Raw genomic sequence first — 26,670 nt, forward strand, 5'->3', positions numbered from 1 at the left:
GGCACTACATTGGCAGTCACAAGAAGAAACACAAATATAGGCACCACAAAGAAGAAAATGACAAAAGGAAAAAAGGAAAAATAAGTAAAGGAGAAAAACTTTACAATATATAGAAATCAGAAGTCAATTCTGCAGTGCCATTAATCAAGGAGTTTAAAATTTATTCTATGTATTGGTGTTAACAAAATATGTGAGACTGTGTGACTAGTGAAGTAGAAAGGTTTTAGTTCAATCACATCTTGGGATGCTGTAAAGATCATGAGTATGGCTTCCATATTTTCTTTCCTTTTAGACAGAGGGGCCTCACCCTGCTTCACTCACATCAGGAAGCACAAACGCAAATAGGAAGGTGCAAAAGACTAACTATAAGCAACAGCTTTGATTTATAATCAACCTACTTAATATGGCAAGAGGTGAGAATGCACTACTAAAATGTATTAATCCTTTTGAGTGAATGGCTTAATCAAATTGCAGCTTGAGTTTTAAAGAGCTTTGCTCCTCCTTCACCCACCCTATGGTCATCTAGAAATACTGTCTATTCTGCTTGGGATTGTGGGGCTTGGAACTCTCTCCCCAATTGTCTTCAGCTTCCCCTTTTTGTTTTGTTTCATTGTAACCCTGAAAGGATTTTTAGTATTCTGTACCTCCGGTGACCATGGAAGAAAGCAAATGCTGCCCCTGGGATGAAGTCAAAATATCCTAAGTATTAAGCAGAAATACCAACTTGATGGTCTCTTTTTGTAATGTTGGAAGAACCTCCCTCTTTAACGAGCATGAGTTGTTTGGTAAATGTCTCATATACTGAAGCTATGGCTTCTTTATCTCTACAGAGGACTCCAATCTGTCCTGTTTCCCCCCCTCTCCTCAGTACTCTGTGTAATTTTTGAAAGTTACATGCCTCCCTCCCACTGCAAGAACTACTATTTACCAGCTATCCACCCACCATCACCATACCTCTGCTACCTCATGCTAGTTATCGTCTCAAAAATTGTTAAAATGCTTCCGTAATCTTTGTGGTGTTTAATCTGTGTACTGGTCTATGGCCTAGTCATTGTACCTGAGATTGTTTTCGACATTTTCAAATAAGTAAGACTCATACAACTGGAAAAAGTTACATGCCTCAAGGTCAAGGGAAACCAGAAGCCTGTGCCCTAAGCACATCTCTCTCTTTCCTACCTTAACCTTTCCTCAATAATTTGTCTTAACTCACAGGGAGTTTATTGCTAGCTTGGAAAATGAAGTTTGGAAGGAATCTACATATCTACATATTACTATTTCAATAGGCAACAGGCCACTCCTCTCAAGAACACTGCGTGTTCTTGGGCTTCCATCAGTGACATGAAGAAAGGCTCTCCTGATATACAACTGTAAGCATTAAAGGTGGGGGGGAGTGTTCCAGAGATACTGGCAAAAAGTGCTTTTTGTTTGTTTGATTTTGTGTTTGTTTTTTAAATAGCTTTCAAACCACACCATGCCCAGGATTCCCTTGTATCGACCCCCTATCTCTCTTACTCTTTTGAGACACTGATTTCTGTACCTGCTAAGAGTATGAATACAGATAGAGGGACTTCATTGTCACTCACTCATAACAAAGCCAGGGTTATGCTTCAGTCTAGCAATCACTAGGCATGCCTCAGATCTGCTCACATATTTTCTCAGTGTAGTCCTTCTCTGTTCTTTACCAAATTATGCTCTTTACAACATTTAGGTCTCTGACCATAATATAATAAAAGCAGTCTAGCTAGCCAAACCCTGGGCCAATGGCAAGCAGGAAGGGTTAACTGTTTTTGCATGAAGCAAGCCTGGCTCAACCCCATGAATCTCTTTTTCACATTTGCTGCTTATTCATAACCCAAGCCCATCTGCTGTGCAAGGAACGATCGATCAGCGGCTCCTGTTTCAGATGTCAACCACCCCAGCTGTTTCTCTCTCTCTGTAAACACAAAGGGGGAAGCAATTACCACATTAATATTCTGACTTGATTATGCCTATTCGGTGAAATGAAGCCTGATGAATTCTACTCTTTGCCCACCATCACCTCGGTCCTACACATTGTACCCCTAGGCACCCCAGTCTAGTACAAACCTTCCAAGAAAGATCAGGTAACTCCTGCAGCCTGGACTGTGACTCAGTCCAGCTAGAAATGTAAATATGAACATCGTATGCATGAAAAAATTAACAATGCATTTAAGTCTTACAAACCTTCAAGAAGTAAACGCTGAAATTGAACATGGACTGAGCTAGGTATGACAAAACATGGCAATTACCCTAGCTAGCACTTGGGAAGCTGGTGTTAGAGAAATGGGAATTCTAGGACAATCTGGGCTAGAAAGGGAGTATGAGGGGAGCCTGCTTAGCATAACTGGGCTTTGCCTCAAATATAGCAAAAATGAGAGAGAGGGGGGGTTGCAATAGCCCCATTATAGCCACAATAACTCTTAGATACATTCTAATATGAATTCCTATGTGCCTAAGAACCCCTTCTTTTTTTAATTTTTTTAAATTTATTTTTAAGTTTAAATTTAGATTAGAAACAAGGCTGCTTCACAAGTCAGTTCCACGTCCCTCTCCGTTTCCCACCCCTCCTCCTGTGCCCTCCCACAACCCCCCCAATATCCCCTCATTTCCCCAGGGAGGGTGAGGCCCTCCATGGGGGTGTCCATAGTCTGTCATTTCGTCCAGGACAGGGCCTAGACCCTCCCCCAAGAGTTCAGGGTGAGAGTGCATCTCTCATTGTTGGATGGGAGTCCAAAGTCCATGTGTACACTCGGGATAAATACTGATGTACTACCCAAGGCTCATATCTGCAATATTTAATTTAAGGTAAATGTCATACATAAAATATTAAGGAAAACACACTTTTCTCCAGGTTTTTTTTCTAGCAGAGCAGGAGAAACTAGAGTGATGCTTCTTACCATGAAAATTGTCTTCAATGATTTAATGAATTGTATTAAACATTAATTCAGCTTTCTTCAGCCATGAACACAAAGCAAAGCAAGTTGTAAGGCATTGCAAGGCAACATGGAACACTCCATGATCTCCTCAGACTTCGTGCTTACTAATAGTCGAGTGAATATTTAGAAAAAGAAGAGGGAGAGAGAAACTGAATTAGCCTGTTTTCACTCCCTAGCTCTGCCATTTAGCAAGTTCACCATCTTGAATATGCTCCATTTCTTTGTCTGGCACAGTTTCTGAAAACACTGATGCTTTGGCCACTTTTTCTTCAACTTGGCCCAAGCTACAATTACTTGGGAGTACAAACCTCAATTGAGAATACGCCTTCCTCATATAGCCTTTAGGTGAGTATGTAGGGTATTTTCTTGATCAGGCCAGGCCTACAGGGTGTATGTGTCATGGTTGCCACCTCTGGGCAAGTAAGTGGTCCTGAGCTGTGTAAAAAAGCAAGCTGAGCAAGCCTTAAGGAGACAGCCAGTAAGTGGGATCCCTCCATGACTTCTGCTTCAATTCCTTTGTCAATGTTCCTGCCCCAACTCCCCTCAGTGATGGAGTGTGAACTGAGAGTTGTAAATGAAATTAATCCTTTCTTTCCCAGGTTTCTTATAGTTGTGATGTTTTATCACAGCAACAGAAGCTGTAACTAGGAATGTCGATAGCAAAAAATAAATGAATAAAGAAAGTCCTGGGACACATAATGTGAAGTATGGTGTATTTACTGTTGTGTTCCTTTATCTTAAAGGGTTTTCATATTATAGTCTAAATGAAACACTGGGGGAAATCCTCACAGTTATGGCACCTATATGCCAAGCTCTGACCAAAACAACAGGAGCCTAATATTCCCAGAGAAGACAAAAGTAAGAGGAATAGCCAGAAGACAGGGAAGTCAAACTCTTTTTGCCTTCATCTGAGTCAACATGAATGCTAAGACTGGAATGACCTCACTAAGAAACTAAGGAATTGGGATGTGTTCTTGCAGAGCATGAGAAGGATTGGAAAATCCGTAAGAAATAAATCCATACAGAAAATTCTAGGAATGGACAGTAGGGAGATTGGTTTGAATGACTTCCTAATAGAAAAGTGAACAAAATGTGTCACAGTGGAAACACTCAAGGAGCTTTTATTTTAGGCGGGCGGTGTCTTAGCAGTTCTTCACTTTAACTTTCACTGTCTAGTTGCTGTACTTTATTGAAAATATAATCTTGTTTGCTGAGTCAGAATTCTTATAGTTTGTGAACAAAGGTTTATAGGTGTTTAGGTACCTCTCTCCCTCTCTCCGGCCCCTCCTTATCTGTGCCCGTCTCTTTGCCTCTGTTTCTCTCTGCCTCTATGTCTCCTCTCCCTCTCTCTCTGTCTCTGTCTGTCTGTCTGTCTGCCTGCCTGTCTCTCTCTCTCTCTCTCTCTCTCTCTCTCTCTCTCTCTCTCTCTCTCTCTGTGTGTGTGTGTGTGTGTGTGTGTGTTTATGTGTGAATTGGGGAGAGTAGATCCAATAAGATGGCTCAGACTTGTGTAGTAAAATTTCTTCAACTTCTAAACCTGTCCTCAAAAATTTCTCATCAATCCCATTATTCTGAAACTGCTTTAACAAAGAGCACCCCATGTTTTCCCGTTTAGCATAATTTTTTACAGCATGGTGGAGAAATTTTGGCTCAAACTTCTTCCTCTTCAACTACAAAGTCCATTCTCTTGGGTGAGTTACAAACTTGACCTATTCTCATAAATGGAGTTAGTGAAAAGTACTGCAGGGGGAACTAGAAGGTAGAGTAAGACAGCATTCAGATCCACTGTGTGCAAAGTGAATGTGATCAGCTATGATGGAGAGAATATTTAAAGATGCTGGGAGACTGCATAACTCAAGGTCATGTACAAAGTCAGACATGGTTTCTCCCCTTGCTTTACAAGGTGTGATGTGATGGTTAAGCTTCCAAATTCAATTCTGCCACTGTGTGACCAGTGCCTCCTAGTGCCAAGCTTCCTTTTCTGTCAAATGAAACTGAGGAGCAGATTCCTGCTAGTTGGAGTTATTGAAAGAGGCATGAGCTAATATCTGCAAAGCTGTGAGAACTGTGCCTGGCTTATAATGGATGACACTGTAAAATGTAGTTGCCAGTGTTATTAAGGAAAAGGGAAATCAGGGACAAGTGACTGGGGAAATGGGAGGCTGTTGTGAAATGAAGGGCTGAAGATGTTAAAGAGAAGGCTTTCTGCTACTTCGGCTCCAAGCGTGCCGTAGAACTATGGCTGTCCATGACCTAGTGATTACAAGTGTACCAGGTTGCCCTGGAACTACTCTCAAACAATTCAGCATAAAGAACACATACATGGTTGTGCTACGTTGGTTGTCTCATCATGATGACCTGCAAGATGTGGTGCTGATTAGAGCATACCAATATTTTAAAAACAAACGTTTTAATGCTTTTGTTCAATAGTGTGTAGCTAAAAAATACTACATAGAGTAGGTGAGAGACACACAAACCCAGGACTACTGTCCACTAGTAAACACTGCCTGGAACCAAATATGAATCCCATGTTGAGACTCTGCAATGCCCATCAATCAAAATTCCCTAAGCTAGAAAAGAGGAAGTAGAGTCTTTTGGGAAAAGAATAAAGGGAATCAGTCATTTGTGTTACCAAAATATTCTGTGCAAAAAAAAAAAACAACAACAACAAAAAGAAACTGACAAATTTAAAAAAATTTCTCACCTCTTCTCCTTACATTGCCTCCTTCCTGGTGTATTCTAATGCTGATTCAATTTGCATGTAGGGATCGTGTATAAATAGCATGTTCTGAAGAAGCAATAAGCATTCATGAAGAAAGGCAGCCCTATAGGAACATTTAAAAGTAACGAAAACAACCAAATAAAAGGATGTCTTTCCTTTATGAAGAATCTGAGTGATTTAACGTGGAGTGTGCAAGCTTAAACATCAGCTGAAAACCAGCTGTGGCTCTGAGGAGCTTGAGCCAGAAGAGTGAGCCAGGAGGAAGCTGAGACGAGAGCTATTTAGTTCTTTAATGCTCCTGTGTGTGGATAAAAGGGTGAGAAGGGGAAGGAGGGGATCTTCTTTGGCAAAAGTAGCATTTTCAAGCAGTTCTAGAAATTTCTGCCTCATGGAATCTGATCTTCTTCCACGGCTGGCTGGAGGGGAGGACCAGGGCCAAACACATGGAGCAGTGCTGCAGCCTGCGGGTCAGGCACCTGTGAGGAGAAGCCACTGTGATCTCCAGAAGCTGCATTTTGACTTAAGCAAGCACAATTTTCCACCCCATATGTGCAAAGCATTTTATCCATTAGTGTCTTCTTGGCTCTTTGGGGATTTTTTTTCCATTCAAAAATAAAAACCGTCCCAAACTCCAACTCATCACACACAAATATTTTACTTCTGAAATCTACTCCATTTCTCCTCAAAGACTGGCATAGAGTTTAACCTGTAGGGCCTCGGTTGCACCATCTGCTTTTGATTAATGCAAGTTCCCTCTTTCCTGGGTCTGAACTCAATCACATGAAACAAGGTACTTTCTTGAGTGTTGTGGGGCATGACAAGAGATCGTGAGCAGCTGACTTAAAGGAGCTTACATTTTAATTTAATGTAATTTAATTTTAATTTAATTTCCATGTAACTGCCTGTCTGATTTCCTCAATTTCTACTGTAGAGTGTACTCCTCACCCCCAAATACATGCCTTCAAAATCTTGCAAATCAACACCATAAATCCTGCATAGCTGAAGTGAGGCATGTGTATCTGTGTTACATACACGCTTACATAACAACACATAAAGACACTGAGAACTAAGTTGTTCAGATTCTACACTGTGACATATAAGTAATACAAAACTTTAGGGTATCTTAAACCAAAGGTCTTTGACCTGAGGACTACACATATTTCATCTGAGACTAAGCAGGATGAGAAAGAGTCAAAGGGTCAGAGGCCAGTGACAAGATGTGGTATCAAAGAGCAGGGCTGCAGGCAGAGGGCAAGAGACTGATGCCTAAATGAGACAATGGTGGGTAAGATAAGAGAGTCTAGACATCTTCACGTGTAGTTTTTGAAAGATTCAGTTGCATACTAGACTTAAGGAGATATAGATAGTATTCTGTCTCACCTTACCTCCTTATCTGATCAACTCTCTAGGAAGATGATACTCATGTTAACTATCATAAAATTTGCAGAGAGAAGTAGGTAGGAAGCAGAAACACAGTGGATTACATTAGGGACGTTAACTTTGAGATCTGAAGTTGAGATGAGGCGGCAGTGCTTGAAACCATCAAGCACAGCAAGATGCCCAACCTCAGAAAAAAAGAAAAGCAAAATCATATGGCCAAGACACAGGGGATTAAAGACCAGTGCACAACCAGGAGAAACAGTGCAATTGTCTGAAAAGGTAAGCAATGGTAAAGTAGGAGGTCTTTTCAGAAAGCATCAATGACATGGCTGTTGAACTGAAAACATCAAGACTTGGGACTGGGTAGAGAGCTTCCTAGCAGAAATTGAATGGATGTGACTTTAGTGCTGTTCAGCAATGACTACAGCTGTTATTACAAATGAGACTGATACAATGAGTATGGTTGAATTTCCACGAATGTGCAGAGAAACACAGTTAGGTCATAGTCTGCAGGCTTATCCATTCAAACAGAAAGCACTTGACCCAAAATGTGTGCCTCGAAGAAATGAAAGGACGTGGGTCCATTTAAGGGCATGAAAGCAAGGATGTTAATGACTAAGAAACACTGAGGAGAGTTTGATGAACATTTCCATGTGTTAGTCTGCCGAGTATTTACTTTCAGTCTCTTCACTAACTCCACCTGACCGCTCGGCTGATCAGCCTTCCTACCTGGCAGATGACACAAGTGAGTGATTGCATATCTCTTAGAGTTTAGTGGGCATAAAAAGCTCATTTAGAAGTGATAAAGATGGGCCTTAGGGCAAATCATCAGGGAATAATGAAACTTTGTTTCTCTATTGAGCCTAAGACCAATCCATGAACTATTTAAATAGATGAAACACAGAATTAGACAGCCACTCTCTAGTTGAAGACATCTGCATGAATATCTCAGCCATGTTTGAAGGAATGTGTGATAAGATTTTCTTTTAGAAACTGTGGTATTTCTGCCTTGTTGTGCATAGATGTGTGCCCCCTTGTAGTATCAGAATGCTACTATGAGTAGAGTAGTCCATGAAAGGGTTACTTGTAAATGCCTAGTGAGGATTGTTTGAGTAGAGTAGTCCATGAAAGGGTTACTTGTAAATGCCTAGTGAGGATTGTTTGAGAGTTCTCAGGTATTTATTAACCCTTCAGTTATTTATAAGTCCCTATGTCCTAGTTATTGTAACAGTGGCTTCTTATTTTTTGTCAGGTCTATGTAAAAATCCCTTCTTCATCCATGATTTGCAACCAGTCATCGACTTCTGTTCTTAGTGACCAATAAGGGTGCCTTAGGTGTGTGTCCAGTTACTGCCATAATTTCTTGTTCTTGATTTTTTTGAACTTCAGAAACTTTATTCCCCTTGTCCTTGACCATTTCTACGTGGAGATAGATCATCTTAGTGCAAGAAGACAGCCTCTGGATTCCATCACTGAGGACACTTTCTGGCCCTGATATCTACTACTGTCTTAGAGAAAGGGCTAAGTTCCACAGTGTTTCTCATGTGTCTCCCCATATCCAAAATGAGAATAAAATAGCACTTTTCCAGGATGTTTATTATTATAATTAAGTTAAATTAATATTCGTAGTATAGATGAAGAGTGCCAAGCACAGTTAACTTTTAGAAATGCATGGTGAGTGTGTGGCTGTACTTGTTAGTACCTGCTTTCCATAAGTAACAGCTTGTCATACCACCACATGATGGGGTGGTCCCCAGGAACCTGGAATCTGTGAGGCCTAGCAGTTGTCTTCCCCCACAGAACACTGAGCACCTTAGCACCAGGCCCATGGGCACCTCTGTGCAATTACAGATACAGCTTGGGACTCAAGACTGTTCCTACTACTGAGAAGAGTCACAGAAGAAAAACCATGTCAAGGGTCCCCCAGTTACTCTTTAGTGTTAAGTATCTGCTTTGGTTCTTCAAAGCTTACTACCTCTTGACCCATTCAGTTGTTAGGAAAGAGGAGTGTTTTTGAGATATTCTAGAATCCCACAGGAATGAGACATATAATAGATGGTATAACTTCCTAAAGTATTCATTTAGGAGATCAATGTCCTGACTTTTGAATAAATGGCACAACACATTCTCATGTAAGCCTATGATTTCATTGTCACTGGACCTTGGAGAACTGCTGGTCAAGCACTGCCTACCCAAATATCTTCAGGTACTACATGGAAGAAGAAAGCCATCTTCCTAACAAAGCTACTGGGCTGTAGCTCCAGTGGAGAGGCCAGGGACAGACCCCAGTGGAAGTCTGAGCCATAAAACCCACATGTGAAAACAAGCATTAATAGTGCACAAGGCAGCTAGGTGGTAGGAGCCCCCCCTTCTACACTATGCTCACAGGGCTTTCTGACAAAATGTACATGCAACCTTTAAAACACCACTGATAATAGAAAAGGGAGACTGAAAACACTTTACTGAGCTCATACAACTGTTCTACATTGTGCTTTGGTCCTTCCACATGTCACTGACATTTATGCTTTCCACCCTCATCCTTGGTGGTGCTGTCTGGTGAGTTAATATGGTAGTAAGAATAGGCTCTGAGCTGGCCTTCCTCTGCTTCAGTATTGTGGACATCTGGGACTGGGTAATTCCTATTTGTCAGATGATCCAGCACTATAGTGTTAGTCAGCATCCTTATCCTCAGTCTCAAACAGACCAGTAGCACCCTTCACTTAGCTGGGTGATAAGCAGAAATGTCCCCAGACATTACTAAGTGTGTCTTGGATGTAACAGTACCCTTAGTTGGAAACTGATGCTCCAAAGAAAGGGATCAAGAAATTCTGATTCTTTTATGAATGTGGGTGCCTTTGTATTTGGTGCATACATTACAATCAACACCTCCAGAGAAGCTAGGAAACAAGGAGGACCCTAAGAAAGACATACATGGTTCTGTGGAGAAGAGGAAGGGGACAAGAGCTTCTGAGAAAATTGGGAGCCCTGGGGGATGGGGAGATAGGAAACAGAGAAGGGGAGAAAAGGAAGAGGGAGGAGAACATGAGGGATCAGGAAGACTGAGTCAGGGAAAGACTGGAGGTGAACAAGAAGAGATACCTCAACAGAGGGAGCCATTAAAGTATCTATGGGATACTTTCTCACCCAGATATACGGAGGATGGCCTAGACCCTCCCCCAAATGATGTGACAGACTTTGATGATTCCCCATCAAAGACCTCATCCTCCCTGGGGAATTGATGGGGAGTGGGATGGGGGTCTGTGGGAAGCATGGGAGGATGGAAGCGAGAGGGAACTGGTATTGATATGTAAAATAAGATTAATTCTAAAATAAATAAATAAATTTTAAAAAAGAAATTCTGATTTAAGCCCTTACTGCCAATGTTCTGTCTGTCAGTTTCTTCACTAACAAACAGACTATCCAAGTTATGTTGTTAAGATTTTAACAGAAACAATTCTAGTATCTCACTTAGCTCTAGGAAAATTTTAATACAAGCTCACTATTTTAATGTCTCTAAGTTACACTTCGTTTTCACCTGGTGAGGTGATTTGAACTCAGAGAAGTTAAATAACCTGCCACATTTCCAGTGGAGTATGTTTAAAACCCAGACCATCTATGAATATAGTCTCATGTCATCCATTGGCACTTCTGAGAAGACAGTGCAGGGAGATTCATCGGGCTAAAAAGTGCCAGGGCCAGGCTATTTGAGATCCCAGAGAGGAGAGAAGGCCTAGAGCTAGGCTTCTGTGAAAACAGTAGAGAGCTTCCATAACTACCCACCCAGTGTCAGGGGCAGCGAGAACATGAGCATCTGAGCCAAGCAGCCACAGCAGTTCTCTGGCATTTGACATTGTTTGTGGAGTCACAAGTGGTCACTATCAAGGATTACTATTTGTGTATCCATGAGTCATAACGTGCCAGATTCATAAGAGCCAGATGTGACAGTTGACCCAGACAGGGCTCTCAGACCAATCCTACGCATTCCGTGTATCAGGCTTATGTTCATTCATAAAACAGTTGCCTCCCAAACTATAAGTCTTGAAAAAAAACTCAAGGTGGTTGTGCAATTCTGAAACTAACTGCAATGGATTTTCAAGTCTTTACCCCCATGCCTCTCATACTTTTAATTCTGGATTAGTTCTTCCATGGTTCATGGAGAAGAGAGGAAATAACATCCATCACTTGACCCCAGAAGAGGAAACAGGAAGATTATGACATAAATAGGTGAACAGAGGATAACAACATTGATTTTGCTTTTGTAAATGTTAAAGCCACAAATCTGCCAGTCAGAATTAGGCAGAAAGGCAGATGTTCACTGAAGCCCTCCCTTAAAAAACAAAACAAAACAAAACAAAACAAAACAAAACAAAAAAAACAACTTTGGACTGAGCCACATTCTCAGAAGTACAGCTAAAAGAAACCCTTAAACACACCGGCATGCATACAGCAGTCTCAGGAGCTTGAGGTGTCTGGAGTAAGGATTAGAGAGGTTCAAGACGGCTTTCCCTTGTTAAAATTACAGCTGCACTGAAGATGGTACGGTATATCAACCCAGGGCTCAGGAAACTCGTCCGGTTCTCAGGAATGAGAAAATGCAGCTGTGTTGGATCAGACAGAAGGTGGGGGGTGAGGCTTTCCTTTCCCCATCCCAGCTCTATCCAGAAAGAAAGGTCAGAGAGATGCCCAGCTGCTCCGGGCAGCATCCAAGAGGGCTTGAACATCTGTCACTCTTTAACTACTTGGAGAACAGGTATACATTGAAAAAGATCTTGAAAAGCATTAGGAATGAACTCTGGATTTAGGTGTTTTGTTTTGGTCTTTTTTCTTTTTCTTTTTTTTTTTTTTGCCTTTTTCATTTTTCATTTTCACTCTTTGTTTTCCTCTAGGGGCTGAAATTTAATCTCTCTTTTAGCAAAACAGAGCTGGCTCTCTCTTCTTCTGGCTCCTTTTCCTCCAGGATACTCAGTGCCGATTCCACATATACTACGCTCAACAACTTATTATCAAACCTGTGCATTGTCACCAAGGAGTGTTGTCACCATAGAAATTATGGGGCAGGTGCTTTTCCATCTGGTCCCCTACATCCAAAGAAATGTCCTCAGCCATGGTGACCTTTCTAATCTGTAGGTCTAGCACTTGTCAGGTGCTGACAGCAAAGGAATCCTTGTACTTCTGCATATACCATGGAGTGTTCATGTATGTGCTGCAACTCCCTCTCTCCCTTCCTCCTCCCTCCTTCTGCTCTCTCTGTTTCTCTTGCTGTGTGTGTGTGTGTGTGTGTGTGTGTGTGTGTGTGTGTGTGTGTCTATGTCCAACTCCTTTCCATGGTTCCACATTTCCCATGGGCCCCACTCTAGAAATCACTGGAATGGCATGACCTCATTCAGTAGCTGTGCTAAGAAACTCTAGTCCAGGACTAAGCTTGTCCTTCTTCCTGGGATGGCCTCTTTGAAATTTCTCTTCTCCCCAAGAAGCACTTTTGGTAAGTGAAGCAACACAAACATCATTCCCCAGCTGCACCCCTGCCCCTACACACAGTGACCTATGTTATTGGCTAGGACAGAGTCATTTTGACTTTAACTCATGTCCGGTTAGACACAAAGATATTTTTAAGGTTACTTTGTGGGGGGTGAGAACACATCAGGGGTCACTCCAAATTCATTCCAAGGCCAGCCTCAGCCCAGCCACACAGGGAGCCAGAGGGAGGAAGTGACTCACTCCCTGGGCCCATGGCTCTGTTGTTATGTTAAAGCTCCCTCTCCATCTAGAAGTCTAAGGACTATCACCAAGATTCAGCTGATACTTGAAATCCAAGCTTGTTGACTTCAGAAGTACATATTGTCTTCCACCTTCCAGAAGACTATTTCCTAATGATCCATGTCTGTGCCCTAGACCATTCTTCCCCACCCACCCACTTTTTAAAAAAATTTTACATCACATAAAAAGTTCACAATAACAAAAAAACAGTATCCCCAGACCCTCACTTTCCTGGAAAAACCATTGCAAGGTCAGCCCTAGAAATAAAAAGGCTTAATAAATCTTCAGTAAGAATCACCCAGTAAGAACCACTCATTTCTCCCCTTCACTACCTTCAGGTCCATTACTTTCAAAGTGAACTGGGAGATAACAATGGCATCGCCTTTCATTGGGCAGAAGTTTCATCTATTCAATATCAATTCACATACTAAAAAATATCTAAGTGTCCCACTGCCAGGCATAGGGATACTCAGGAGACAGGCAGACATCCTTCTCCCCTTAGAGACTGGCCAGGTCATAGGAGAGAGTAACAGCCAACCATGACATTAATGTAGCACTGAGGTATGCATCTGAGGGTGTGGTGCAGGGATATGATACAGGTGGTCAGTGCCACCTGCAGGCAGAGGGGAGGCTCCAGAAAGAGGATGCTGGGATGTGCCTGGGCAAGTGACCAGCAAAAGATTAGCAGCAACAGAGGATCTTTGGGTTTTCTTATACCTCTCAACCTTGTATCCACTATGGAAACTTGTACCTCATTTAAGAAACTAATAAATATCTATTGAGGAACTTTTTTAATGTACTTGCAATGTTTAGTAAAGAAAAGATGGAGCGAAACAAAACAAGCAAATGGAAAATGGAGGATGGGTGATCATAGGGCACAAGAGTGGCAGACATCATTATATTTCTCAAGTTTCTCCACTTGCATGAGTAAGCAAAGGCTCTAAAATCCTCCTAAGACTGTTTCCCCGGCACCAAGATGAAGCCAATTTTGTGCTTGTAGACCTTTCTTATGAGGAACTTAATGAGAGTAGTATAAATCAATACTTAAAAAATACAAGAAAGGGGATTATCTTCTTCATAAAGAGTGAGAATATAGTTAGAGAATGTGAATATAAAGGTGCTGTGTGTGTCATGGACATCAGTTAACTGAGCCCCTCTAAGCAATTCTAGACATAGAACTGATAAACTCATCCAGAAAAATGTTTCCATTATCCTAATTTACAACATACTCATTCATATGAATGTCAAAAAAAAAAAAAAGTCAAAGGGTAAAAACTAGTTGAGCACCTGAGTCATAAAGGGGGAAATTCTCAGGAGACCATGAAGATGTGAAATCATTTATTTATTTGTGGTAAAATGACTTTGGAAATTTGAGAATTTCCAGAATTCCCTGGCTAATAAAGTCAACATTTTTATATTGTTTTTAAAAAGTCTTTTACTACCTTTTACTTGGTCCATGGCTATCACAGAAATTCAGTTTCACATTTATCCGCAAGCCTTCTTTTCTCCTCTGACCAACCTTCCTTGGACAGCACAGAGCAACACTTTGTGCTGTGTCTGACCCTTCTACAGTAGGCCTAAGCATAGATGAGATGACACCATGGTAATAGGTCACACACTGTACCAATTTTGTTGTTGACTTCCATGTTGGCCACTTGAAGATCCTGAGAGTGCTAAGGACTGAGAAAGACACTGGAATTTTCTGAAAAAATCCATTTCCCAACAAAAGACTCAGCACAATGGAAGCATCTGAGATGAATTGAAAAATAGCACACAGGAAGAAATGGCAGCATGCTGACAGGACATGTGATTTAGTTTGTCCTATCTGTCACCCTTATCAAAAATAAAAATACACTGGTTTTGTCAGAACAACCTTGTAGGAAAATGTTGTTTCCTATTAGTACAGTTTTGAGGTTTGTTAGGAGATGCCCAGGGAAGTACCAAAAATGGCTACAGAATGTCACTGGCCAGCACAATCTGAGGTCAACTGATCCCTTAAATGGTGGGAAAGAAATCACAATGTATTTGTTGTTGATTTTAGACAAGAAAGTCTCCATATAAACCACATTTCCGTTACAATCCAGTTGGGCTCACCAATATGTGCTCATGAATATGTAAATAAAGGAATCCAAAAATTTGTTGAGTGTTTTTATGAATCTAATTTTGTACATGGTACATAACAATGTTTTCCTGTTTAATCCCCATAATAAATGTATAGATAAAGTGATACGTTAACTGATGAGTAAATATGCCCTTTATCATAAGGAGAGCCACTTGCTAAATGCTAGTGAAAAACCCAGGATTACAAACCTGCTTTATTTGAAAAAGAACAGAATCTAATTACTAGTTTTACCAGAGGATCCAGGTTCTCAATTTTCCTATGATAAATTATATATGCTAATAAACCATCATAACTCAGCTGATATGAACATATGTATAGGTTTGTGTATATATGTGTTCATGCATGCACATCCACATGTTTAAGTGCAAAGGCCAAAGGGTAAGCATGATTGAGGTGAGGTTCCTCTGGGACACTGCATGTTTTGAGTTTTGATACAGTCTCACTGTCCTGGAATTAAAGGAGTAGTTTAGCAAGTTTGCTAGTCAGCAAGCCCCGCACATCCTTGTGTCTCTGCTTCTTTAACTCTTAGGTTCCAATAGTGTTCAACCATGCCTGACTTTTTACATTGGTTCTAGACCCCAAACTCAGGTCTTCATGTTTGTCAGAGAAGGACTAGACTGACTGAATCATACCCCAATCATAGCTACTTTTAGTAGACAGATAGAAAGTGCTAAAGCATACTTATATTGTTGAGCAAGCAATCTCTAGAACATTATAATTTTGAAAAAAATGAAATTCTTAAACCCTTTGAAAATGGGCTCCTCATTTTCCTTTTGTCCCATTCCCTGAAATTCACTCTTTCACTTTATATGAATTTGATTAATCCAGTTAATTCTTATAAGTGAATCACACAGTACTGTGATTTTTTTGTTTTTGTTTTTTGTTTCATGTCAGGTTTATTTCACTTAGCATAATGTCCTTAATGTCATTGACATAGTAATATGTGTCAGATCTTGCACCATTTAAATACATGATAGTATTCTCATTGTATTAATATATCATTTTTTGTTTATCTACTGATTGGCAGACACTACAGTTATCCATATTATAACTATTATGAATAATGCTAATATAAATATGAGTATAAAGATCATTTTTTTAGGATCTGATTTCAATGTTACCTGAGCCAGAATTCTGTGAAAATAGATAATATGCTGCTTTGGTTTTAATGTTTTAAAAAAATATAGTATTGTCTTTCTATATGATTTTATTATTAACACCAACATATTGTTACCAAAACTTCATCTATTTTTCTTTTTTATATTACTGTGGTCATTATAGTAGGATTGTGTTTTGGGCTTGTATTTCTCTAGTGACAAGTTATCTTACTGATTTTTTCTCCATTGCTATGGCAAAATACCTGAAAGTTTTTAAATGAGGAGGGATTTATTTTGCCTCATAGTTTCAATGTTTTCTGTCTGTGGTTTCTTGGCCCCATTTTATGGATTTGTAGTCTTATAAGGCAGAATATCATAGTGGAGAACATGTATGAGAACCATGCTTCCCATCTCCTGATAGACTGAAAGGAAAGTGAGAGAGAGCATGAGAGTGAGAGCAACAGCAAAAATAGGAATGAAAAATGTCATGGACAAGACATAGTAAAAGCAGTCCTCAAAGGAATCTTTCTTTTCAACTAGTTCTTATATCATAAATTTCATTGCCTCCCATTAATCTATCAACATAATTCTATCAATTATGAATATATCTATCGATGGCTAAAACCACAGAGGAGTCAGTGACCTCATGATCCAATTACTTCTCAAAGACCCAACTCTGGACATTGCTGTATTAGGCACCAAGCCTTTAATACAGGAACCTAACCCATCAATTGGTCAAACCACAGTAGAGTCAGTGACCTCATAATTCAATCACTTCCCAAGACCTTAACTCTAAATATTGTTGTAATAGGAACAAAATGTTCAACATATGAACCTTTAGTAGATGTTTCATATCTCAATCAAAGCAGCAATGTTAAGTATCTTTTCATATGCTCAATCGTGCCTTACATATTTTCTTTGGTGAACCAATAAAATCCTCTGTTCATTTTAAACTCAGATTCCTTTTTTGTGGTTAATATGCAGCCCATTTTATCTAATTTTCCCATTGTTTTCTGAAATTTTGATATTATATCCAAGAAATCACTGGTGAATTCAACATCATTAAAAATTTTCCCCATGTTTTCTTCTAAGAGTTTTACAGTTTTAGATCTTATATTGAGGTCTTTGATATATTTTGTTTTATATCCTGTGTATTATATATGCTAATGGTTCAAATTGCATTTTAAAAACGTGGATCATAAGTGTCCAAGAATCTTTCCTCATTGGATGACCTTGATGTCCTTGATAAAAATCATTTGACTATATATGTAGGAGTTTATTTCTGTATTTTGTATTTCATTTATCTGGTCTACATATCTGTCTTTAAGTGAGTATCACACTATTTTGATTACTAAAGTTTCATGCTAAGTAAAATTAGGAAGTGTGGGACTTCCAATTGTGATCATTTAATATTAGAACAACTACTTTAAGATGCTCATTTTAAAGAATATAAGTACTAAAAGTTATTCTAGTCCAAAAAATGAATTAAAGTCATTAAACTTTGTTTGGATTGCCTATAAACAGTCACTAAATAGACTTTAGCATACAGAGAGATAGTTCATAAGCATCTGAGGATAACATCCACCCCTTTGTAAGTTAGACAAACTTTAGAATCATCCCCACATGGTCTTCAGAATCAGAAGGCAATGAACAGCAGATAAAAGATTGTCCACAAGCAAAGCAAGAGATGTAGAACCCTGGCTGTTCAGGTAAAGCAGGTAAAGTAGTTCACTGTATGGTTCAGCTTACTGGCAGAAAGTTGAGACTCTGACAGAACACAAGCTCTTTAATTCCAAAGGAAACACCTCTCTTCTAATCTAAAATATGGGTGTGAAAGTGGATAATGGAACATTTCTTCCTGCCTTACAATACATGCAATCAACAAGAAATATGAGCTAAGACAATATTGTCATATTGGAAGAATGTGGTGAGAAGTTCACAGGAGCTTGGAGACTAGACATAACGGCAAAGCTGAAATCATGAGCAAAAAGGCAAAATCGGAAGAGATAGGAATGAAGAAAGGAAGGGTATTCACCAAGTAAATACAGAAATTGCCTCAAGGATTACAGGCCAACTTTTAGTATAGTTCTGAAACCTAGCAGCTTCCTGAGACAACAGTGGAAAGCAGGGAGGAGATTCGTCTTCCACAAGACTCCTTTTCCCTTCCCATATATTCCTTGATGTCACCACTATAGACTCTCCTTCCATGATTTTTTTTAATTATAAGTGGATTCTATTGATCCAAGCACCCATAGCCTCTCATTTCAACTCTAATCACACATGTTCATGCATGCACCTACACACACACACACACACACACACACGCACGCACACCACTCACTACCCTGAATTCTCCCTTTTCCCATCTTGTTCTTATTCTCACAGAAGAGTCACCTCCCTAATAATAAACAGAAGAAAAAAATGAGATGTTTGCTCATATGGAAACTATGAAGTAAGGTTTGAGAGACAGAGATTTGGCCTCCTTTGATTAATGTTTTCTCCTTTTGCACATAAGCCCAACTTTCAGGAAGTTCAGACTGGGTTTATGAGGCAGTCACATGCAAAGGTGATCCCTCACTACTGATGAAACCTATTTTCCCCTCTGAAACATGCATTGACCATAGAAGGGCACATAGTGAGAAAAACATAACCATTGGTCTGCTCAGAGCATCCTCTGGGTCCATCATAATTATTTCAATGGTGGAATGGGCCTTGACAGATGGTAACCTCCTATGGGCTTAGAGCCAAATGCCATTTTGGCTCAGTGAGGTGAGAGAATAAAGGAAAGGTAATCAGAACGGGAGCATCGACAGGCAGTCTCCACATAGTCCAGTTGTGCAGGAGTGAGGAAAGATGGGCACTCTCAACTTCTACCCAGCCCAGCCCAGGACAGTCAAGCTGGTATTCTAACTGCCTCCATCTCAAGTCTTCTCGGAGCTCTTTACATCATTCCCTCAGTTTTCAGGCTTTCCTGTGAAGAAAAACAGAAGCCAGATAAAACCTGCTCTCCTTCTACAGGGTGTGGTTACATGTTATAATTCTATTGCTTTCCTGTGTTCTGAGTAATCCCAACAACATTTCCTCATAGCAACTGCACTTTTATATGGATTAAGGACCAAATGTTGAAAACACAACAGAAAAAGGAATCTTATTGCAGTTTCCAACTTCAGTCTTGCCAAGAGCCAGGACCTTCAGGGAAGTTAAATCAATTACTTAAGAAGTTTCCATTTTTTCAGCTTTTCTCAAGAAAAGTTGGAGGGTAACTCAAACCTACATTTCCATAAAAGAAAGTGCACATGGCAGTGAACTGATAAGTCAGACATTTCCATGGTTTGGGTGTTGGATGGGAGAAGCTGTCTAGGGATTTGCCAAACTCCAGAAGGCTTTGGGGACTGAAACTGAAAGAATTTCCTCAATTACCAATCTTTCCAAAGTTAGCTGAGATATTTGTGCAGTTTTCTTGTCAGTAAATTTAATTATTAGAAAGTCAGTGCTCTGAAGCAAGCATGATCTCAGCATACAGTTCTTTTTTGATCTTCTTTCTATATAATTTTTAAAACAGGGCCTTTAGTTACTAAGGGATTAGGAAAGGTGAGGCAGGATAGTAGAATTGATGTTCTATCTGACTAACTCATGCTGTGTACCATGAAGAGAAAGATCAGACTGAGATCCAATAATGTGCATGCTCAATACACATCAACAAAAATGTTTCATTCAATTTAATGCAATCACCTAAAGTTTATTGAATGTCTTGTGCAGGAATTAAGATTCAGTAAGAGCTCAGGAGCAGTTCAGGATTTTGATGTAAAGATGGGAGAGCACACAGAGATTCATGCATGTTTGTTACCCACGCTTCAAGGACAAAATGTATGATTTGGGAAGTGATGACTGTATTACAGAAGGGTAGGAAAAACTGAAGTAAGAAGATGAAGACAAAAGCCCTTGGCTGGTAGATGAATAAGACAACCTCGGGGAAGGATTTGACACATTATTACATTTCTTATACACACATGGGTGGTTTTTAGCTCTTACAGGATCCGTACCTCTCTGTTACAAGTGAGGAAATGAGACAAGAAGAGAAAAAGCTATAAGCTACATGCCTAAGGTTAGAAAAGTAGCTAAACACAGTTTGGACGCAGGCATTTAACTCATATCCTGAGAGCAAGTGAGCTTGTTCTGAGCTTGTGTGCAGCAAGGAAAGAAGCAGCTAGACGAGAATCTTGGGGGAATGACCAGCATCAGATGGTCAGCGAAAGCATCGAGTGTGGCTGCAATGTGAAAGAAAGCATGAGGCCGTGGCAATACAGAGAAAAGGGAAGGCTTGGGGAAATGAACAGAGTCAGTAAGTAATAAAGCACTGCCAAGACCTTAAGCTGGATGAGAACAGTCACTGGATTTGGTGGGCAGAGACCTGAGAGAGAAAAATATTGAGGTAAGAAATAAGAATAAAGCATGGTAAAGAGGGGAGTAGCATTAAAGAAAACAAAACAGAAAAGTCAACTGTAAAAGCAGGCTGAGTGCTCATTCAGGAGCAGCCAAGGGCCCAAGCAGATGCGATTTTTCTTTACTTGTTGATCTATTTTAAGATGTAAGTGTTATGGGAGCTAACACGCAGAAAGAAGGATGTTGGTGATCAAGATGAAGTTTGGGGATATGGTTGGTAAAGAAGGCTCCAACAACAGAGGGACATTAGTGATTGAAGGGGAGAGAAGTTAGCAAGTGTATGCCCCCCAGTGAACGAGAAAGGGACAAGAGGCCCTGAACAAATGGGGAGTATGGGGTAAGGGGGGAGGGAGGGAGGAGGAAGAGGAGGGAAGGAGAGAAGAAAACAGGAATTATGTTAATAAGAAAAATAAAGTAAACATTTGTTTATATTCTTTCCAAGTCAGACACTAAGGCAATTGGTTTGCTGCTATTGCTGCTTTATTTATTGTACTGGGATTCAAACAGAGGGCTTCATGCATGTTGGGTGAGCATTAATCCACTGAGTCACAATCAGAGGCCAGAAAACACTTCCACATACAGGACAACTTTCTCAGAAATGGCATTGTTATTTTTGTTGTTACTTCTTATTTACAATAAGGAAACTGAGCATTAACTAAACTTCTTGCCTAAAGTCATCACCCTAATCATTGTCAGAAACAGATTTAGACCCCAACTTTCTTGGTCTTTCAATATAGCACTTTTACACATGTGTTTCTGATATAGAAAAAAGTTAACCCAACTTGCCACAAAATATTTGATGAAACATTTTATAGTACTTTAGTTAATGCATTTCTAGGTAGAGGTATCAATTCATTTATTTACTCATTCAACAATTTTTGTTATTGTTATTGGGTTTTTGTTTGTTTGTTCATTTATTTTTGAGACAGAGTTTCACACTATAGTACTGGCTGGCCTGGAAATTACTACACAGAGCAGACTGGCCTTGAACTCACAGTGATCTGCCTGCCTCTGCTTCCTAAGTGATAGGATATAACAGGTATGCCACCATGCCTGGCTCCACACATTAAAAAAAATCTGCAATGAGTCCTGAAAGTGATGAAGTATTCTCTCTTTTTTTGGTGGTTTTCTTTTATTATTATTATTATTATTATTATTATTATTATTATTATTTTATTTAGGTTAGAAACAATCCTGTTTCACATGTCAATCCCAGATCCCTCTCCCTCTTCTCCTCCCCCATCCTCCCCCACCAGGTCCCCCAGTGCCCCACTCAAACTCTACCCAGATCCTCAAAGAGGGTGAGGTCCTCCATGGTGGATCTCCAGTAACTGTCATTTCATCCAGGGCAGGGCCTAGGCCCTCCCCCAAGAGTCCTGACTGAGAGAGCCTCCCATATTGTGGCATGGACATTCAAAGTCTATTTGTCTGCCACGGATAAATACTACCCAAGGCCTCATAGATTACCTAGGCCTCCTCACTGACACCCACATTCATAAGGATACTTTGTTCCTACCTAAACAAACAGACACCTAAACAAACTGCTGTGAGTCTGTTGGAATAGTGTGAGTGGACTGTGTAAGTCACTGGTGGACACCTCGCTCTGGGCTACAGCTAAGAAAATTTCCAAAGATGAAATAACCAATTCAAAGCTCCTCCCTCTTGGTCCTGAGAAGTAGGCTTTCTATGGGGTGGAAGAAAATGGCACGCAAGGGTTGCCTTCCAGACAAAGTATGTAAAGTCCATAGTGTATAGAGTCACCCAGAAGCTAAAGGGCTAAAATGAGTTCCTGAGCATAAAACAAAAACCCCTGCATCCTGATTTCTCATGTGGAGTCACATCACTGTGTAACCATTTGGTTGTCATTTTGTTTCAAACAACTATTTTCTTAAAATTCAGCTTCAAATTAGATATCCACAAAGCTGTCATATTGATATTAAATTTAATTATCCTTTAACATTAAAATAAAATAATATCGATGGCATCTTTATAAATTACCCGATTTACACCACAATTAAGTGGAAACACACTGAACTGAGTATGAGAAAAATTAAGCCTTTAAATACTACATCTGCAAAGTCACACGCATTCATGGACGTACATTGTGCATGTCACTTTTGGATAGAAGGACATGGGCTGTAGCTGAGAGGTCCTGGTCCTTTGCTCTAGGAACAGGCAGGTTCCCTCATGAATGGCAATGTTAAAGTACAAAGCAACAAACCTGCATCCTCCTGATGGCACCTTACTTGGAATTTTAGAGTCCACCTGGTTACCCCAAATAGTCAGAGCTACAACTTCAGGACATTTCTCATCTTAGCAACTGGAAAAGCATGGCTACAAGAGGTCCAGTGACTGTAAATCAGCCTATACAGGCTGAAGGACTAGACTGGGTTAACTCATCAGGCAACTAGCAGCACTAAAGAAGTCACCTAAGGCCAGGTCACTGCTCACAGAGCACAGGCGCCTGCTTCACTTGCCAGCTAGCATATGGGTCAGTCAAGTAAGGGGTCTGGCCAGCCCAGCAGCTAGGAACACCAAACAAAAGTAGAGCCATGTTATTCTCATTCTTCACTCGATTTCTGAGGCTGAGGTCTCATTAAGAACTGCTTCTCCTCACCCTTAGAGAAAGGGCCAGACAACAAGGAATGCCTGTATTCTGTTGGCAGTGTGACTCTACTCAGAGGCCACTCGCACCACCTTTCTCAAAAGGCCAGAATGGAGGGCAGACAGAAGGAAGGAAGAAAGAAGCATAAAGGATGGATGGACACGAGGAAGAATGTGGCTGGTGGTTTAAATGGACTCCTGTTTAAACTCCAAGTTCAGTAGCCAAGAGCTCATGCTAAACGGTGAGCAAATAAAAAGGTCAGCGTGTCCAGGGGTCCAATTATCTTCAGCCTGGTGGCAGGAAGGCCCAATTAGTTCTCATTAGCTGGATGTGGGCTGCTCCTGCCCCTCCAGCTCCAGCTAAGTTTCTGTTCCTGGCTCCAAACACAGGCTCGGTTCTCAATACCTGCTAGCTGAACCAAAGAAATCAAAGATTGTGGCCCAAAGGTAATGAACTATTTTCCTAATAGTCTTATTTTTCTCCAGAATAAAAGGTTTTGACCAGACATATATTACATGAATTAAAAACACTCTGCCCCATTTCCTTCACACACTTAAAGCACACGTGCACACATGCCCCGGAGTTCCAGTGATCTGCAGCTGAGTGAGAAACTGCACCACGGCATTTCTGCCACATTAATTGTGCTAAACACAGCAAGGAGTGTGACTGAACTGAGTGTGCCTGTTTACATTGCCTTCATAGACTATGGTGATCTGAGTGAAGTAAGCCAATAGTCATCTTGCTACAAAGAGCCAAGCGGGAACATCGGCAGATTCAAACTTACGGTGGTGAGGATTTGGGTTTCTGAAAATGTCATACTTTGATATCAGCATCATTTCCTTCATTCATGGCAATTTTATTCTCCTGCATCTCTCATCCACTTGGATCCCCAAAAGCAATTTCAGGTTCCTTGTCCTCAGTACCTGGTTCACAGGTGGTGACCAGCTCATCTCCATGGAGCCATTTCAGGCTTCTCATAGGTAACAATTTCCTCAAGTCAGACCCAAGGAATATCTGGTTCCAAGATATGTCAGTGATTACTGACAAAACACATCTCTAGAACTGACCAACTAAACCAGACTTCTTAAAACTAGAAAATGAAAGCAACCACTGTGATACATTTTCCCCGGATCACTATGTGAATGTGCGTATGTACACATGGAAGAACCACTGGGCCAAAAATATTTGGCCTCCCAGAGTCACAAGAGAGGTTTGTAAACATAAAGACTTGTAGATTCCAAGACAAAGCTCTGAAATCTGGCCTAAGCTTGGAAACTTATAAACATGACTGGATATCAGAGTTCCTGTCTCATGCAAACCTCTAGATCAAGTTACTGATGGGCACAGCCTTCCCCACAAACCAGCACATCAGTGGAGAAGTCTGGGTAGCTGAAGACCATCACACAAAAGCCAACAAAGAGAGCTGGTGAGAGAAGAAATTAGGCAAAGAGGGAACCATGGAAAGGAGGGTGTAAAAGGATGTAGGAGAGAAAATGCTTAGTCGTGGATCAAACTGTTGCGATTTCTGAGCAGTTTGCTGTCTAGCTATCCCCACAATGATACGATTCAGGGTTTCTGATCTCCTTAAAAACTGAATGTTCAATGACCAATTGTTGCTGCTCTGACAGTTTCTTTTACCCTGTATATATAAGAACATAGAAAGTAAGCACATTGCAAGTTTTTTGTCTCTCCATCCCTCCTCCCCTGTCCAACTACACTAATTATAGGGGATTGGAAAGGAGTTTCTGGGACTGTCAGAGATTTAACAGAGGAAGTGAAAACCATCTACTATAGTTAGTTCACTTACTTTTTCATATTATAACCCATTTAAATTGTACTGGGCCCCACAGCATATATTAAAGTTTAGGGTTATTTCAACTTTCTGTTTTATTATCCTTAGTAGTCTTACCTTCATGGTGGTTTCCTTTTCTCGCCAATATATTTCTTACAAAAAAAATTGAAAATGAGGTGTCAGGGATAAAAGTACCAGACTGACTCTTCCTCCCCTAGCAACCATCAACTGCCAATAGCTTCTCTCCCAGGCTTTTGGTGACTACTCCCTCCACGTGGAATGTTGGCTGGCTTGATCTTGGTCAGGTCCTGCTCTGGTATAGGAGTGCTTTGAGTTTAAGAATGCAACAGCTCTGACTTGACCCACAGTCTCTTATAGCAGTCTTTTCTGACCTCTGATTCACACAATGTCTCTGACCCCTCTTACATGATGTTCCCTGAGCCTTGGGGTAAGAGACAGTAACCTAGAAGTCCCATTTAGAAGCCTGTACTCTGAAGAAACTCTCTGTATCTTCACCAGCTATGAATCATTATATTAACTGTCACCCACTGGGAAAAGAAGATTTTTCTGATGAGGCATATCAACAAGAATTTCGAAAGCAGTTTGATAATATGGTAAGTTAGCAAAGAAATACTAATAGTTTTCCCCTTAGGACCTGCAGACTCCTTAGTCTTGAGGTTTTGGTTAGATTTATAGTAGGAAGCATGGATTTCTTCCTGTGGAGTGCACTTTAAATCAAATCAGAAAGCAAACGGTTACTGCCATAGCATCTTTACCACTATTAGGCCATGGGCCTGTCTTGTCAGACCTATCGTTACTGAGGCTCACAGGGTTCACAGCTAGAAAAGACTATTGATGACTTTGCTCTCCCAGAAGCCTGAATGGCACATTTGGGTGCTCTTAAAGCTAGCTAGAAGGGAGAATGCTTTCACACCAGTACCAACTTATTTTTTTCATGTCCTGTGAGCAACCTAGAACAATCTCAATAACTTGGATTTTTGGTGTATGTGTGTGTGTGTGTGTGTGTGTGTGTGTATGCCCATGTGCGTGGGCTTGTACATGCGTGTGTGTATCTGTCTGTCTGTCTGTCTGCCTGTGTGTTTGTGCCATCACCATGCTCTTCTTATTACTATAGCTCTTCTCTTTTTAGTATGACTTAAATTAGGTGTGGTAACATCATTCACTGTATTTTTTTCCTCAGGATGACTTTAGATATCCTTGGTAATATGTGCTTACATAAGAATTTTGAGATACTTTTTCTATGTGTGTACAGAATGGCTTTAAGGTTTTCATTAGGACAGCATGGAATCTGTAGATGGATCCTGGTAGGATGGATATTTTCACAATATTGTTTCTTACAAACCATGAACATGGGATATTTTTCCATATTCTAAATGTCCTCTTCAATTTATCTCTGTAATGCCTAAAAGTTTTCATTGTAAAGGTCTTTCATTTTCTTTATTTCCAGTTAAATTAAAGTTTGGTGGTACTGTGAATAGGATAATTTCACTGATTTCATTTTCAGTAGCTTTGTTATTGTATATAACCATTTATTTTATATGCTAATTTCATAATTTCCACTTTTTTAGGTATTTATCAGTTATGATAAGTTTTTGGTGAAGTCCTTAGGATCTCTTATGTTTACAATTACATAAGTTGCAAAAATATAATTTTCATTTCTTTTCCTATTTGTAACCATTCTATTTCTTCTCTTGTCTCATTGCTCTAGGTAAGATCCCAATCACTATATTTAATAGGAATACAGAGAGGGGACACTCTTGTCTTGTTCCTAATTTAG

This window comes from Mesocricetus auratus, unplaced genomic scaffold, assembly GCF_017639785.1.
Source record: "Mesocricetus auratus isolate SY011 unplaced genomic scaffold, BCM_Maur_2.0 Super-Scaffold_100013, whole genome shotgun sequence".
Lineage (NCBI taxonomy): Eukaryota > Metazoa > Chordata > Mammalia > Rodentia > Cricetidae > Mesocricetus > Mesocricetus auratus.